Below are 15,482 nucleotides of genomic sequence, written 5' to 3' on the forward strand. Positions count from 1 at the left end.
ATCTGTGGCTCTGCTCTTGTGCCAGTACCAAATTGTCTTGATTACTATGGCTTTATAGTAGAGCTTGAAGTTGGGGAGTGAGATCCCCCCTACTTTATTCTTCTTTCTCAGGATTGCTTTGGCTATTCGGGGTCTTTGGTGTTTCCATATGAATTTTTGAATTATTTGTTCCAGTTCATTGAAGAATGTTGCTGGTAGTTTCATAGGGATTGCATCAAATCTGTATATTGCTTTGGGAGGGATGGCCATTTTGACGATATTAATTCTTCCTAGCCATGAGCATGGGATGAGTTTCCATCTGTTAGTGTCCCCTTTAATTTCTATTAAGAGTGACTTGTAGTTTTCAGAGTATAAGTCTTTCACTTCTTTGGTTAGGTTTATTCCTAGGTATTTTATTTTTTTTGATGCAATTGTGAATGGACTTGTTTTCCTGATTTCTCTTTCTTTTGGTTCATTGTTAGTATACAGGAAAGCCACAGATTTCTGTGTGTTGATTTTGTATCCTGCAACTTTGCTGTATTCCGATATCAGTTCTAGTAGTTTTGGGGTGGAGTCTTTAGGGTTTTTTATGTACAGAATCATGTCATCTGCAAATAGTGACAGTTTAACTTCTTCTTTACCAATCTGTATTCCTTGTATTTTTTTGTTTTGTCTGATTGCCGTGGCTAGGACCTCCAGTACTATGTTAAATAACAGTGGAGAGAGTGGGCATCCCTGTCTAGTTCCCGATCTCAGAGGAAATGCTTTCAGCTTCTCGCTGTTCAATATAATGTTGGCTGTGGGTTTATCATAGATGGCCTTTATTATGTTGAGGTACTTGCCCTCTATTCCCATTTTGCTGAGAGTTTTTAACATGAATGGATGTTGAACTTTGTCAAATGCTTTTTCAGCATCTATGGAGATGATCATGTGGTTTTTGTCTTTCTTTTTGTTGATGTGGTGGATGAGGTTGATGGACTTTCGAATGTTGTACCATCCTTGCATCCCTGGGATGAATCCCACTTGGTCATGGTGTATGATCCTTTTGATGTATTTTTGAATTCGGTTTGCTAATATTTTGTTGAGTATTTTTGCATCTACATTAATCAGGGATATTGGTCTGTAGTTTTCTTTTTTGGTGGGGTCTTTGCCTGGTTTGGTATTAGGGTGATGTTAGCTTCATAGAATGAGTTTGGGAGTATCCCCTCCTCCTCTATTTTTTGGAAAACTTTAAGGAGAATGGGTATTATGTCTTCACTGTATGACTGATAAAATTCCGAGGTAAATCCATCTGGCCCGGGGGTTTTGTTCTTTGGTAGTTTTTTGATTACCGCTTCAATTTCGTTGCTGGTAATTGGTCTGTTTCGATTTTCTGTTTCTTCTTGTGTCAATCTTGGAAGGTTGTATTTTTCTAGGAAGTTGTCCATTTCTCCTAGGTTTCCCAGCTTGTCAGCATATAGGTTTTCATAGTAGTCTCCAATAATTCTTTGCATTTCCGTGGGGTCTGTCGTGATTTTTCCTTTCTCGTTTCTGATACTGTTGATTTGTGTTGACTCTCTTTTCTTCTTAATAAGTCTGGCTAGAGGTTTATCTATTTTGTTTATTTTCTTGAAGAACCAGCTCTTGGTTTCATTGATTTTTGCTATTGTTTTATTCTTCTCAATTTTATTTATTTCTTCTCTGATCTTTATTGTGTCCCTCCTTCTGCTGACCTTAGGCCTCATCTGTTCTTCTTTTTCCAATTTCGATAATTGTGACATTAGGCTATTCATTTGGGATTGCTCTTCCTTTTTTAAATATGCTTGGATTGCTATATACTTTCCTCTTAAGACTGCTTTTGCTGTGTCCCACAGAAGTTGGGGCTTAGTGTTGTTGTTGTCATTTGTTTCCATATATTGCTGGATCTCCATTTTGATTTGGTCATTGATCCATTGATTATTTAGGAGCGTGTGGTTAAGCCTCCATGTGTTTGTGAGCCTCTTTGCTTTCTTTGTACAGTTTATTACTAGATTTATGCCTTTGTGGTCTGAAAAGTTGGTTGGTAGGATTTCAATCTTTTGGAATTTTCTGAGGCTCTTTTTGTTGCCTAGTATGTGGTCTATTCTGGAGAATGTTCCATGTGCACTTGAGAAGAATGTATATTTCGCTGCTTTTGGATGTAGAGTTCTATAGATGTCTATTAGGTCCATCTGCTCTACTGTGTTGTTCAGTGCTTCCGTGTCCTTACTTATTTTCTGCCCAGTGGATCTATCCTTTGGGGTGAGTGGTGTGTTGAAGTCTCCTAGAATGAATGCATTGCAGTGTATATCCCCCTTTAGTTCTGTTAGTATTTGTTTCACATATTCTGGTGCTCCTGTGTTGGGTGCATATATATTTAGAATGGTTATATCCTCTTGTTTGACTGAGACCTTTATCATTATGTAGTGTCCTTCTTTATCTCTTGTTACTTTCTTTGTTTTGAAGTCTATTTTGTCTGATATTAGTACAGCAACCACTGCTTTCTTCTCACTATTGTTTGCTTGAAATATGTTTTTCCATCCCTTGACTTTTAGTCTGTACATGTCTTTGGGTTTAAGGTGAGTTTCTTGTAAGCAGCATATAGATGGGTCTTGCTTTTTTATCCATTCTGTTACTCTGTGTCTTTTGATTGGTGCATTCAACCCATTAACATTTAGGGTGACTATTGAAAGATATGTACTTATTGCCATTGCAGGCTTTAAATTCGTGGTTACCAGAGGTTCAAGGTTAGCCTCTTTAGTATCTTACTGCCTAACTTAGCTCTCTTATTGAGCTGTTATATACACTGTCTGGAGATTCTTTTCTTCTCTCCCTTCTTGTTCCTCCTCCTCGATTCTTCATATGTTGTGTGTTTTGTGCTGTGCTCTTTCTAGGAGTGCTCCCATCTAGAGCAGTCCCTGTAAGATGTTCTGTAGAGGTGGTTTGTGGAAAGCAAATTCCCTCAGCTTTCGTTTGTCTGGGAATTGTTTAATCCCACCATCGTATTTGAATGATAGTCGTGCTGGATATAGTATCCTTGGTTCAAGGCCCTTCTGTTTCATTGTATTAAATAGATCATGCCATTCTCTTCTGGCCTGTAGGGTTTCTGTTGAGAAATCTGACGTTAGCCTGATGGGTTTCCCTTTATAGGTGACCTTTTTCTCTCTAGCTGCCTTTAACACTCTTTCCTCGTCCTTGATCTTTGCCATTTTAATTATTATGTGTCTTGGTGTTGTCCTTCTTGGATCCTTTCTGTTGGGGGTTCTGTGTATTTCTGTGGTCTGTTCGATTACTTCCTCCCCTAGTGTGGGGAAGTTTTCAGCAATTATTTCTTCTGAGATACTTTCCATCTCTTTTCCTCTCTCTTCTTCTTCTGGGACCCCTATAATACGGATATTGTTCCCTTTGGATTGGTCACACAGTTCTCTTAATATTGTTTCATTCCTGGAGATCCTTTTGTCTCTCTCTATGTCAACTTCTATGCATTCCTGTTCTCTGATTTCAATTCCATCAATGGCCTCTTGCATTCTATCCATTCTGCTTATAAACCCTTCCAGAGTTTGTTTCATTTCTGCGATCTCCTTTCTGGCATCTGTGATCTCCTTCCGGACTTCATCCCATTTCTCTTGCGTATTTCTCTGCATCTCTGTCAGCATGTTTATGATTCTTATTTTGAATTCTTTGTCAGGAAGACTGGTTAGGTCTTTCTCCTTCTCTGGTGTTGTCTCTGTGATCTTTGTCTGCCTGTAGCTTTGCCTTTTCATGGTGATAGGAATAGTCTGCAGAACTGGGACGAGTGACAGCTGGAAGGACTTCCTTTCTTGTTGGTTTGTGGCCCTCATCTCCTGGGAGAACAGCGACCTCTAGTGGCTTGTGCTGCGCAGCTGCACGCAGACAGGGTTTCTGCTTCCTGCCCGGTTGCTATGGAGTTAATCTCCGCTGTTGCTGTGGGCGTGGCCTGGCTCGGGCAGCTACTCCAAAATGGTGGAGTCGCGTTGGAGCAGGAGCTGCTGGAAGGCGATTTATCTCCGTAAGGGGCCTCCCTGCTCCCTGCAGCCCAGGGGTTAGGGTGCCAAGAGATCCCCGGATTCCCTACCTCTGGATTAAGTGACCCGCCCTGCCCCTTTAAGACTTCCAAAAAGCACCCGCCAAAACAAAACAACGCCCACCAAAAAAAAAGAGAAAAAAAAATTTTTTTTAATTAAAAAAAAAAAAAGTTTTTAATTAAAAAAAAAAAAGGTGGTCATTCGTTTTTCTTTATTCTCCGGTGCCAGCCTCAGGCCTCTGCTCACCGGTCTTTCTGCCCTGTTTCCCTAGTATTGGGGTTCCTATCCCTTTAAGACTTCCAAAAAGCGCTCGCCAAAACAAAACAGCAAAAAAGCAAAAAAAAAATTGGTCGCGCGCTTTTCTTATGTCCTCCAGCGACCAGCCTCCAGTGCCTGCTCACTGTTCTTGCTGCCCTGTTCTCCCAGTATCGAGGGCCCTGCACTCTGGCCTGGATGGCTGGGGCTGGGTGTTCGTCAGTCCTGGGCTCCGTCTCCCTCCCGCTCTGCCTGCTCTTCTCCCGCCTGGGAGCTGGGGGGAGGGGCGCTCGGCTCCCGCTGGGCCGGGACTTGTATCTTACCCCCTTCGCGAGTTGCTGGGTTCTCTCAGGTGCGGATGTGGTCTGGATATTGTCCTGTATCCTCTGTTCTTTATTCTAGGAAGGGTTGTCTTTGTTATATTTTCATAGATATATGTTGTTTTGGGAGATTTCCACTGCTCTACTCACGCCGCCATCTTCCACCCCTCTCCTAAAGTGGGTTTCTTATAGACAATATATAGTTAGGTCTTATTTTTTTTATCCACTCTGATAATCTTTTAATTGGCGCATTTAGAGCATTGACATTCAAGTGATTATTTATATAGTTGGATTATTACCTACCATATTTGTTATTATTTTCTGTTGGTTGTCCTTGGTCTTTGTTCATAGTTTTGTCTTCCACTCTTTTTCTGCCTTTTCTGGTTTTAACTGAGCATTTCATATGAATTCACTCTCTTTTCATAGAGTGTTGTTTATACTTCTTTTAAAAACTTTTTTTAGTGGTTGTCCTAAGGTTTGTAATATATGTTTATGTTAATCCAAGTCCACTTTCAAATAACATATACCACTTCATGGTTAGGCTGAATACTTTATAACAAACACTCCTAATTTCTCCCTCCTGTCCTTTATATCATTGTTAGCATTCATTTCACTTACACATACACATATATATGATAAATACATAACACATAATGAAATGCATTGTTGGCATAGTTATTTTTAACAAATTATTATTTGTTAAGAAAAGAAAAATAAGTTTTATTCTACCTTCACTTATTCATTCTTAATTGTTCTTCCTTAATTTATGTAGATCTCAATTTCTGACCTATATTATTTTTCTTCTCTCTAAAGAGGTTCTTTTAAATCGCAAGACAGATCTACTAGCAGCAAATTCACTTGATTTTAGTTTAAGAAAGTCTCTATTTTTTTCCTTCATTCTTAACAGTTAATTTCACAGGGTGCTTAATTCTACGTTGGTGGGGGTTTTTCTCTCAACAATTGAAGTATTTCACTCCACTTTCTTCTTGCTTGCATAGCTTCTCAGAAGTTGGATATATTTTTTATCTTTGTTCCTCTGCAGGTAAGGTGTTTTTTCCCTCTGGCTTCTCTCTGGAGTTTCTCTTTTCTTTGATTTTCTGGAATTTAGAAATTATATGCCTAGCTGTAGTTTTTGTGGTTACCTATCCTGCTTGATGTTCTCTGAGCTTCCTGGATCTGTGGGTTGGTGTCTGACATTAATTTGAGGAAATTCTCAGTAGTTGCTGTTTCAAATATTTGTCTGTTCCTGTCTCTCTTTGTTCACCTACTAGTATTACCATTATATGTATGTTACACCTTTTGTAGTTGTCCCACTGTCTCAGATATTCTGTTTATTTTATTCAGCCTGTGTCCTTTTTGCTTTTCAGTTTTTGAGGACCCTATTGATATATCCTCTAGCTCAAATATTCTTTCCTCAGTTATATCCACTCTACTAATAAACTCATCAAAGGCCTTATTCATTACAAAACAGTTACAGTAATTTTTTGTAAAGTTTATTTTTGGTTCTTTCCTAGGATCTCCATCTCTCTGTTCATGCTGCTCATGTGCTTTTTTTTTGTTTTTAGTTTTTGATTTTTTTGTTTTTTTTAAATTTTGTTATCATTAATCTACAATTACATGAAGAACAATATGTTTAGTAGGCTCTCCCCTACCCCAAGTCCCCCCAACACACCCCATTACATTCACTGTCCATCAGCATAGTAAGATGCTGTAGAATCACTACTTGTCCTCCCTGTGCTGCACAGCCCTCCCCTTTCCCCCACCCCACACATTATACATGCTAACCATAATTCCCCCTTTCTTCTTCTCAACCCTTATCCCTCTCTACCCTCCCATTCTTCCCAGTCCCTATCCCTTTGGTAACTGTTAGTCCATTCTTGGGTTCTGTGATTCTGCTGCTGTTTGTTCCTTCACTTTTTCTTTTGTTCTTATACTCCACAGATGAGTGAAATCATTTGGTATTTGTCTTTCTCCGCTTGGCTTATTTCACTGAGCATAATACCCTCGAGCTCCATCCATGTTGTTGCAATTTGTAGGATTTGTTTTCTTCTTATGGCTGAATAATATTCCATTGTGTATATGTACTACATCTTCTTTATCCATTCATCTACTGATGGAAACTTAGTTTGCTTCCATTTCCTGGCTATTGTAAATAGTGTTGTGATAAACATTGGGGTGCATCTGTCTTTTCCAAACTGCAGTGCTGCATCTTAGGGTATATTCCTAGAAGTGGAATTCCTGGGTCAAATGGTAAGTCTATTTTGAGCATTTTGAAGAACCTCCATATTGCTTTCCACAATGGTTGAACTAATTTACATACCCACCAGCAGTGTAGGAGGGTTCCCCTTTCTCCACAACCTCGCCAACATTTGTTGTTGTTTGTCTTTTTTATGTTGTCCATCCTAACTGGTGTTAGGTAATATCTAATTGTGGTTTTAATTTGCATTTCTCTGATAACTAGCGATGGGAAGCATCTTTTCATGTGTCTGTTGGCCATCTGAATTTCTTCTTTGGAGAACTGTCTGTTCAGCTCCTCTGCCCATTTTTTAATTGGATTATTTGCATTTTGTTTGTTGAAGTGCATGAGCTCTTTATATATTTTGGATGTCAAGCCTTTATCGGATATGTCATTTACAAATATATTCTCCCATACTGTAGGGTAGCTTTTTGATTTTTGATGGTGTCCTTTCCTGTACAGAAGCTTTTCAGCTTGATATAGTCCCACATGTTAATTTTTCCATTTGTTTTCCTTGCCCAGGGAGATATGTTCATGAAGAAGTCGCTAATGTTTATGTCCAAGAAAATTTTGCCTATGTTTTTTTCTAAGAGTTTTATGGTTTCATAACTTACATTCAGGTCTTTGATCCATTTTGAATTTACTTTGTGTATGGGGTTAGACAGTGATCCAGTTTCATTCTCTTACATGTAGCTGTCCAGTTTTGCCAGCACCATCTGTTGAAGAGGCTGTCATTTCCCCTTTGTATGTCCATAGCTCCTTTATCGAATATTAATTGACCATATATGTTTGGATTAATGTCTGGAGTCTCTAATCTGTTCCACTGATCTGTGGCTCTGTTCTTGTGCCAGTACAAAATTGTCTTGATTACTGTGGCTTTGTAGTAGAGCTTGAAGTTGGTGAGTGAGATTCCCCCCCCCAACTTTATTCTTCTTTCTCAGGATTGCTTCAGCTATTCGGGGTCTTTGGTGTTTCTATATGAATTTTTGAACTATTTGTTCCAGTTTGTTGAAGATGTTGTTGGTAATTTGATAGGGATTGCAACAAATCTGTATATTGCTTTGGACAGGATGGCCATTTTGATTATTTTAATTCTTCCTAGCCAAGAGCATGGGATGAGTTTCCATTTGTTAGTGTCCTCTTTAATTTCTCTTAAGAGTGTCTTATAGTTTTCAGGGTATAGGTCTTTCACTTCTTTGGTTAGGTTTATTCCTAGGTATTTTATTCTTTTTGATGCAATTGTGAATGTAATTGTTTTCCTGATTTCTCTTTCAATTGGTTCACTGCTAGTGTATAGGAAAGCCACAGATTTGTGTGTGTTAATTTTTTATCCTGCAACTTTGCTGTATTCCAATATCAGTTCTAGTAGTTTTGCAGGGGAGTCTTTAGGTTTTTTTATGTACAATATCATGTCATCTACAAATAGTGACAGTTTAACTTCTTCTTTACCAATCTGGGTTTCTTGTGTTTCTTTGTTTTGTCTAATTGCAGTGGCTAGGACCTCCAGTACTATGTTACAAAGCAGTGGGGAGAGTGGGTTCCCGATCTCAGAGGAAAAGCATTCAGCTACTCGCTGTTCAGTATGATGTTGGCTGTGGGTTTATCATATATGGCCTTTATTATGTTGAGGTACATGCCCTCTATACCCACTTTGCTGAGAGTTTTTATCATGAATGGATGTTGAATTTTGTCAAATGCTTTTTCAGCATCTATGGAGATGATCATGTGGTTTTTCTCTTTCTTTTCTTTATGTGGTGAATGATGTTAATGGATTTTCAAATGTTGTACAATCCTTGCATCCCTGGGATGAATCCCCTTGGTCATGGTGTATGACCCTTTTGATATATTTTTGAATTCGGTTTGCTAATATTTTGTTGAGTATTTTTGCATCTACATTCATCAGGGATATTGGTCTGTAATTTTCTTTTTTGGTTGGGTCTTTGCCTGGTTTTGGTATTAGGGTGATGTTGGCTTCATAGAATGAGTTTGGGAGTATTCCCTCCTCTTCTATTTTTTGGAAAACTTTAAGGAGAATGGGTATTATATCTTCTCTGTATGTCTGATAAATTTCCGAGGTAAATCCATCTGGCCCGGGGCTTTTTTCTTGGGTAGTTTTTTTATTACTGCTTCAATTTCTTTGTTGGTAATTGGTTTGTTTAGATTTTGTGTTTCTTCCTTGGTCAGTCTTGGAAGGTTGTATTTTTCTAGGAAGTTGTCCATTTCTTCTAGGTTTTCCAGCTTCTTAGCATATAGGTTTTCATAGTAGTCTCTAATAATTCTTTCTATTTCTGTTGGGACCGTTGTGATGTTTCCTTTCTTGTTTCTGCTTCTGTTGATGTGTGTTAATTCTTTTTCTCTTAATAAGTCTTGCTAGAGGCTTATCTATTTTGTTTATTTTCTCAAAGAACCAGCTTTGTTTCATTGATTTTTTCTATTGTTTTATTCTTCTCAATTTTGTTTATTTCTTGTCTGATCTTTATTTTGTCCCTCCTTCTGCTGATTGTAGGCCTCATTTGTTCTTCTTTTTCCAATTTTGATAACTGTAATGTTAGACTATTCATTTGGGTTTGTTCTTCCTTCTTAAAATATGCCTGGATTGCTATATACTTTCCTCTTAAGACAGCATTCGCTGCGTCCCACAGAAGTTGGGGCTTTGTGTTGTCATTGTCATTTATTTCCACATATTGCTGGATCTCCATTTTAATTTGGTCATTGATCCATTGACTATTTAGAAGTGTGTTGTTAAGCCTCCATGTGTTTGTGAGCCTTTTTGCTTTCTTTGTACAATTTATTTCTAGTTTTATACCTTTGTGGTCTGAGAAATTGGTTGGTAGAATTTCAATCTTTTTGAATTTACTGAGGCTCTTTTTGTGGCCTAGTATGTGAGCTATTCTGGAGAATGTTCCATGTGCACTTGAGAAGAATGTGTATCCTATTGCTTTTGGGTGTAGAGTTCTATAGATGTCTATTAGGTCCATCTGTTCTAGTGTGTTGTTCAGTGCCTCTGGGTCCTTACTTATTTTCTTTCTGGTGGATCTGTCCTTTGTAGTGAATGGTGTGTTGATGTCTCCTAAAATGAATGCATTGCATTCTATTTCCTCCTTTAGTTCTGTTAGTATTTGTTTCATATATGCTGGTGCTCCTGTGTTGGGTGCATATATGTTTATAATGGTTATATCCTCTTGTTGGACTGAGCCCTTTATCATTATGTAATGTCCTTCTTTACCTCCTGTTACTTTCTTTGTTTTGAAGTGTATTTTGTCGGTTACTAGTAGTGCAACACCTGCTTTTTTCTCCCTATTGTTTGCATGAAATATCTTTTTCCATCCTATGACTTTTAGTCTGTTCATGTCTTTGGTTTGAGGTGAGTCTCTTGTTAGCAGCATATAGATGGTTCTTGTTTTCTTATCCATTTAGTGAATCTGTGTCTTTTGATTGGTGCATTCAGTCCATTTACATTTAGGGTGATTATCATAGGTATGTACTTATTGCCATTTCAGGCTTTAGATTCATGGTTTCCAAAGGTTCCAGGTTACTTTCCTTACTATCTAAGCATCTAACTTAACTCACTTAATATGCTGTTACAAATACAGTCTAAAGGTTCTTTTCAATTTCTCCTCCTTTTTCTTCCTCCTTCATTCTTTATATATTCGGTATCAAATTCTGTACTTTTTGTCTATCCCTAGATATACTTTGTGGATACTTAGTTTAATTTTGGATTTGCCTCACAATCAGCTGCTCCACCCTCCCTACCATGATTTTACTACCTCTGGTGACAGCTATCCACCCCTAGGAACTCTTCCATCTATAGCAGTCCCTCCAAAATAAGACTGTAGAGATGGTTTGTGGGAGGTAAACTCTCTCAGCTTTTGCTTATCTGGAAATTGTTTAATCCCTCCCTCAAATTTAAATGATAATCTCACCGGATAAAGTAATCTTGGTTCCAGGCCCTTCTGCTTCATAGCATTAAATACATCATGCCACTCCCTTCTGACCTGTAAGGTTTCTGCTGAAAAGACTGATGTTAGCCTGATGGGCTTTCCTCTGTATGTGATCTTATTTCTGCCTCTGTCTGCTTTTAACAGTCTGTCCTTATCCTTGATCTTTCCCATTTTAATTGCTGTGTTTCTTGTTGTTGTCTTCCTTGGATCCCTTGTGTTGGGAGATCTGTGGATCTCCATGGCCTGACAGACTGTCTCCTTTCCCAGATTGGGGAAGATTTCAGGAACTACCTCCTCAAAGAGACTTTCTATCCCTTTCTCTGTCTCTTCTTCTTCTGGTATCCCTATAATGCAAATATTGTTCCGCTTGGTTTGGTCACACAGTTCTCTCAATATTCTGTCATTTTTAGAGATCCTTTTTTCTCTCTGTGCCTCAGCTTTTTTGTGTTCCTCTTCTCTAGTTTCTATTTCATTTATTGTCTCCTCCACCATATCCAACCTGCTTTTAATACCCTCCATGGTGTTCTTCAATTATTGGATCTCTGACCTGAATTCATTCCTGAGTTCTTGGATGTCTTTCCACACCTCCATTAGAATGTTCATGATTTTTATTTTGAACTCCCTTTCAGGAAGAGTCACTAGGTCCATATCACTTAAATCTTTCTTAGGAGTTGTATTAACAATTTTACTCTGGACAAGGTTCCTTTGGCATTTCATGTTTGTATATGGTGCCCTCTAGTGTCCAGAAGCTCTATTCTGGAGCTGCTCAGCCCCTGAAGCAATGTCGGGGGTTGCAGGGGAGTGGTACTGGTGCTTGGGGGAAGGAAAGAGCTGGTTCCCGCCTCCCAGCTGTTGTGCTGTCTCCACTGCCTGAGCCAGTGGGCTGGTCACACAGGTATATTTTTGTACCAGAGCAGTCAGATATGGATCCCTGCTTTCCACAAGCAGCCAGAATCCCAGTCTCCCGAGGAACTTTGCCTCTACTACCTTTCCAACCCGGTATTCATGCGAGTCTCATGAAAGCACCATGAAATGTAGGTTTCTGCTCCCAGTGCAAATCTCCGGAGCTAGGTATTCAGCAGTCCTAAGCCTTCCACTCCCTCCCTGCTCCGTTTCTCTTCCTCCCGCCACTGAGCTGGGGTGGGGGAGGGGCTCCGGTCCCGTGGAGCCACAGCTCTGGTACGTTACCCTGTTTGCTGAGGTCTGCTCTTTTCTCCAGGTGTGTGCAGTCTGACGCAGTCCTCTTTCCTGTCGCTCTCTCAGGATTAGTAGTGCCAATTAAATTTTCTAATTGTATCCAGTTTTAGGAGGAAGCCTCTGTCTCTCCTCTCACACCATCATCTTTAATCCCAGCTTTTCTGCTCATGTGTTCTTGTACACTGGCTACTTTACCCATTAGAGTCCTTAGCATATTCATCATAGTTGTTTTAAATTCCTGATCTGATAATTCCAGCATCTATTTATGATGCTTGCTCTGTCTCTTCAAATTGCATTTTCTGCTTTTTGTTATGCCTTGTATTTTTTCCTTGATAGCCAGACATGACATACTGGATTTTAAAAAACTCCTGTAAATAGGCCTTCAATAATGTGGTGGTGAGGTGTGAGGGAAAGGGAAGGATTCTCTTTGTCCTGTGAGGTCTCAGTCTTTAGGTACTGTATGCCTCTGGACTGTGAACTTTATAAAAGTTTCTCATTATTTTCTACTGCCATAAATAGGACAGTGTGGCCTGAGGCAGCTGGTGTTGGAGATTTCCCTTCCCCAGATCAAGTAGGCTCTGATCATTCCCCAGCAAGTTGGACTCTGGTTAGTTAGTTTCTCCTGAAGCCAGGCCTTGTTAATAAGAACAATGTTCTAGCTTATTTAGAAGGGTTTCCTTTTCTCTCTCTCTGACAAAGCCCAAGGTGGTTTTCCTTGAGTATTTACCCTGAGAACCTCGTGGTTCTCTGGGAGTTATATCTCACATCATTGAGCGGGGCCTCCTATGCCCAGGTCCCCCTGGAGTGTTAAACTGTCAGACTTGTCCAGCAATTTGTCAATCGCAGTCCTGGTTTTCTATATCCAGTGCTGGTTCCCTTGGAGGCTCCCACCTGTGAGTCTCTGTTCCATAAGCTGTAGTGACCTGCATTCCACTGTCTGTCTCTCCAGTCTCATGATGAACACAATTTACTAAGTAAATCTTACTCAGATTAAGATGAGCTGCTGATTTTTCAGTCTGTTCAGCTTTTGACTTGTTAGGACAGAGGGGCAACTTTTAAGCCCCTTACATGTGGAACCAGAATGTATCTGTTTTTTACCTTTTGCAATTTTGCTATTTACTTCGTCCTTTCTTTAGTTTTGATTTACTTTTCTTTTTCTACCAATTTTAGAACTAAGCAAAAATGTGTAATTTTCAGATGTGAAAATTTTCAACTGTAATATGTGCGTTTAAGACCATAAAGTTTCCTCTATGAACAATAGTTAGAGAAAATACTTTGAATAATGTCTATCATTTAAATGTGTTGTGATTTGCTTTATGCTCAGAATCTGGCTGTCTTGCCAGTGGGTTTCAGCCCCAGACAAGTTCGCTATGGATTCAGTGTGACCAAAGAAATTGACAGCAAAATGTTCTTGGGGTGAAAGGGTTATACCCAACTTTATTTCCAGGTGGCAGGTCAGTCACTAAAATCCCATTCACTCAGAGTGATTTTGCATGCAGCAAGCCTGTCTCTGCCTCTGGGCCCATCTGTCTGCACAGCCATCCTCTGGGTCCCTCTTTCCTCACAGCCATCCTCTGGACCCCTCTGTCCACACAGCCATCCCACATAGCTGTCCTCCGGGCCTCTCTGCACAGTTGTTCTGCACAGCCATCCTCTGGGCCTCTGTCCTCAGCGCTGCCACCACTCCAGCCTCTGCTCTGCTCTCCTGCAGCCTTGCAGCTCTGCCACTGTGACGTGCCCAGAACACTGGGTGGTGCTCTTTTATAGAGTCAACAGCCATGTAATTATTGCCCACAGGTGTGCAGTGAGCTAGTCAACCAGGGCCAGTTGAGAATCCTGGCCACAGGAACTCTCATTTTATCCACAGTGGCCAATTTTGGTGAATGTTCCATGAACACTTGAAAGATTTTGTATTCTGTTGTTGTCAGATGCAGGTTTATATACACCAGTTGGGTCATATTTGTTAAGTTTTTCAGTATTTCTCTATCTTCAGCCCTTTTGAGATTATTTTATTGGCTGTGGAGAGAGGTGTATTATAGTTTCCCACTTGAATTGAGGATTTATGTATTTCTCCTTTTACTTTTATATATTCACAAGCTTTGTAATTAGCTATATACAGATTGAGAACCACTGTATTCTCTTGATGGCTTGGTCCCTTGCCATGATATATCCTTTTTTCTCTCTAGTAATTCTTCCTTTCTTACAGTCTGCTTTGATATGTTTCTATATTAGTTTTTCTCTTATTTCTTACATTTTACAGTGTATCTTTTTCTATTTTACTACTTTACTTTACAATTTTGTATTCTTAATGAGGTATTCTCTTACACATACTTGCTCAGTTTGTTTGTATTATTTTTTAATTGACGTATACTTGACATACAATATTATATTTGTTTTAGGTGTACAACATAGTGATTAACATTATCCACACTATTAAATGCTCATCATAAGTGTAGTTACCATCTGTCACCATACAAAGCTATTACAATATTACTAACTATATTCCTTATATTGTACTTTCAACCCTGTGACTAATTTATATTTAATTGGAATTTTGTGCCTTTTTATGCTCTTTACCTATTTCCCCCCTTTTCCCCAGCCCCATGGCAACCACTCTGTCTCTTCTGTGGCTGTGAATCTGTTTCTGTTTTGCTCATTCATTTATTCATTTGTTTTGTTTTTAGATTCTACATATAAGTGAAATCATATGGTATTTGTCTTTCTCTGCTTATCTCACTCAATATTATCCTCTATGTCCATCCATGTTGTTTCAAATGACGGGATTTCCTTCTTTTTCATGGCTGAGTAATATTCTTCTATATTCCTTTAATGGAAGTAATCACTTTATTTATATTTATCATAGCTAAAGGTGTATTTGCATTTATATTTACTATCTTACTTTGTTTTTCTTTTTAACACATTTCTTTTCCCTTTCCTCTTTCTTTTATGCAACATAGTGATTTAACAATTACACACATGATTAAATTCTCACTCCAACTAGTATACTGTCTATCAACATCGAAAGATGTTACAAAACTATTGACTGTATTCTTTATGCTGGATGTTCTTCCCCATGAATAATTTATATTATGGTTGAGATTTTGTGCCCCTTTATCCCTTTCAGTTATTTCACCCCAACCCCAGCCCCTCCCCCATGGTAATCACCAGCCATTTCTCAGTGTCTATGTGTCTATTGCTGTTTTGTGGAGAAAGAGGACCCTCCTACACTGTTGGTGGGAGTGTGAATTGGTGAAGTCACTATGGAAAACAGTATTGAGGTTCCTAAAAAACTAAAAATAGAAATACCATATAGCTCAGCAATTCCACTCTAGAGATTTACCCAATGAAAACAAATCTGTGATTTGGAAAGGTACATGCCATGTTATTTACAATAGCCAAAATATGGAAGCAGCCATAGTGTCCATCAACAGATGAATGGGTAAAGAAGATGTGGTACATATACATAGTGGAATATTATTCAGCCATAAAAAGAAAGAAATCCTGCCATTTG

Source organism: Manis pentadactyla, chromosome 8 (genome assembly GCF_030020395.1).
Source record: "Manis pentadactyla isolate mManPen7 chromosome 8, mManPen7.hap1, whole genome shotgun sequence".
Taxonomy (NCBI): domain Eukaryota; kingdom Metazoa; phylum Chordata; class Mammalia; order Pholidota; family Manidae; genus Manis; species Manis pentadactyla.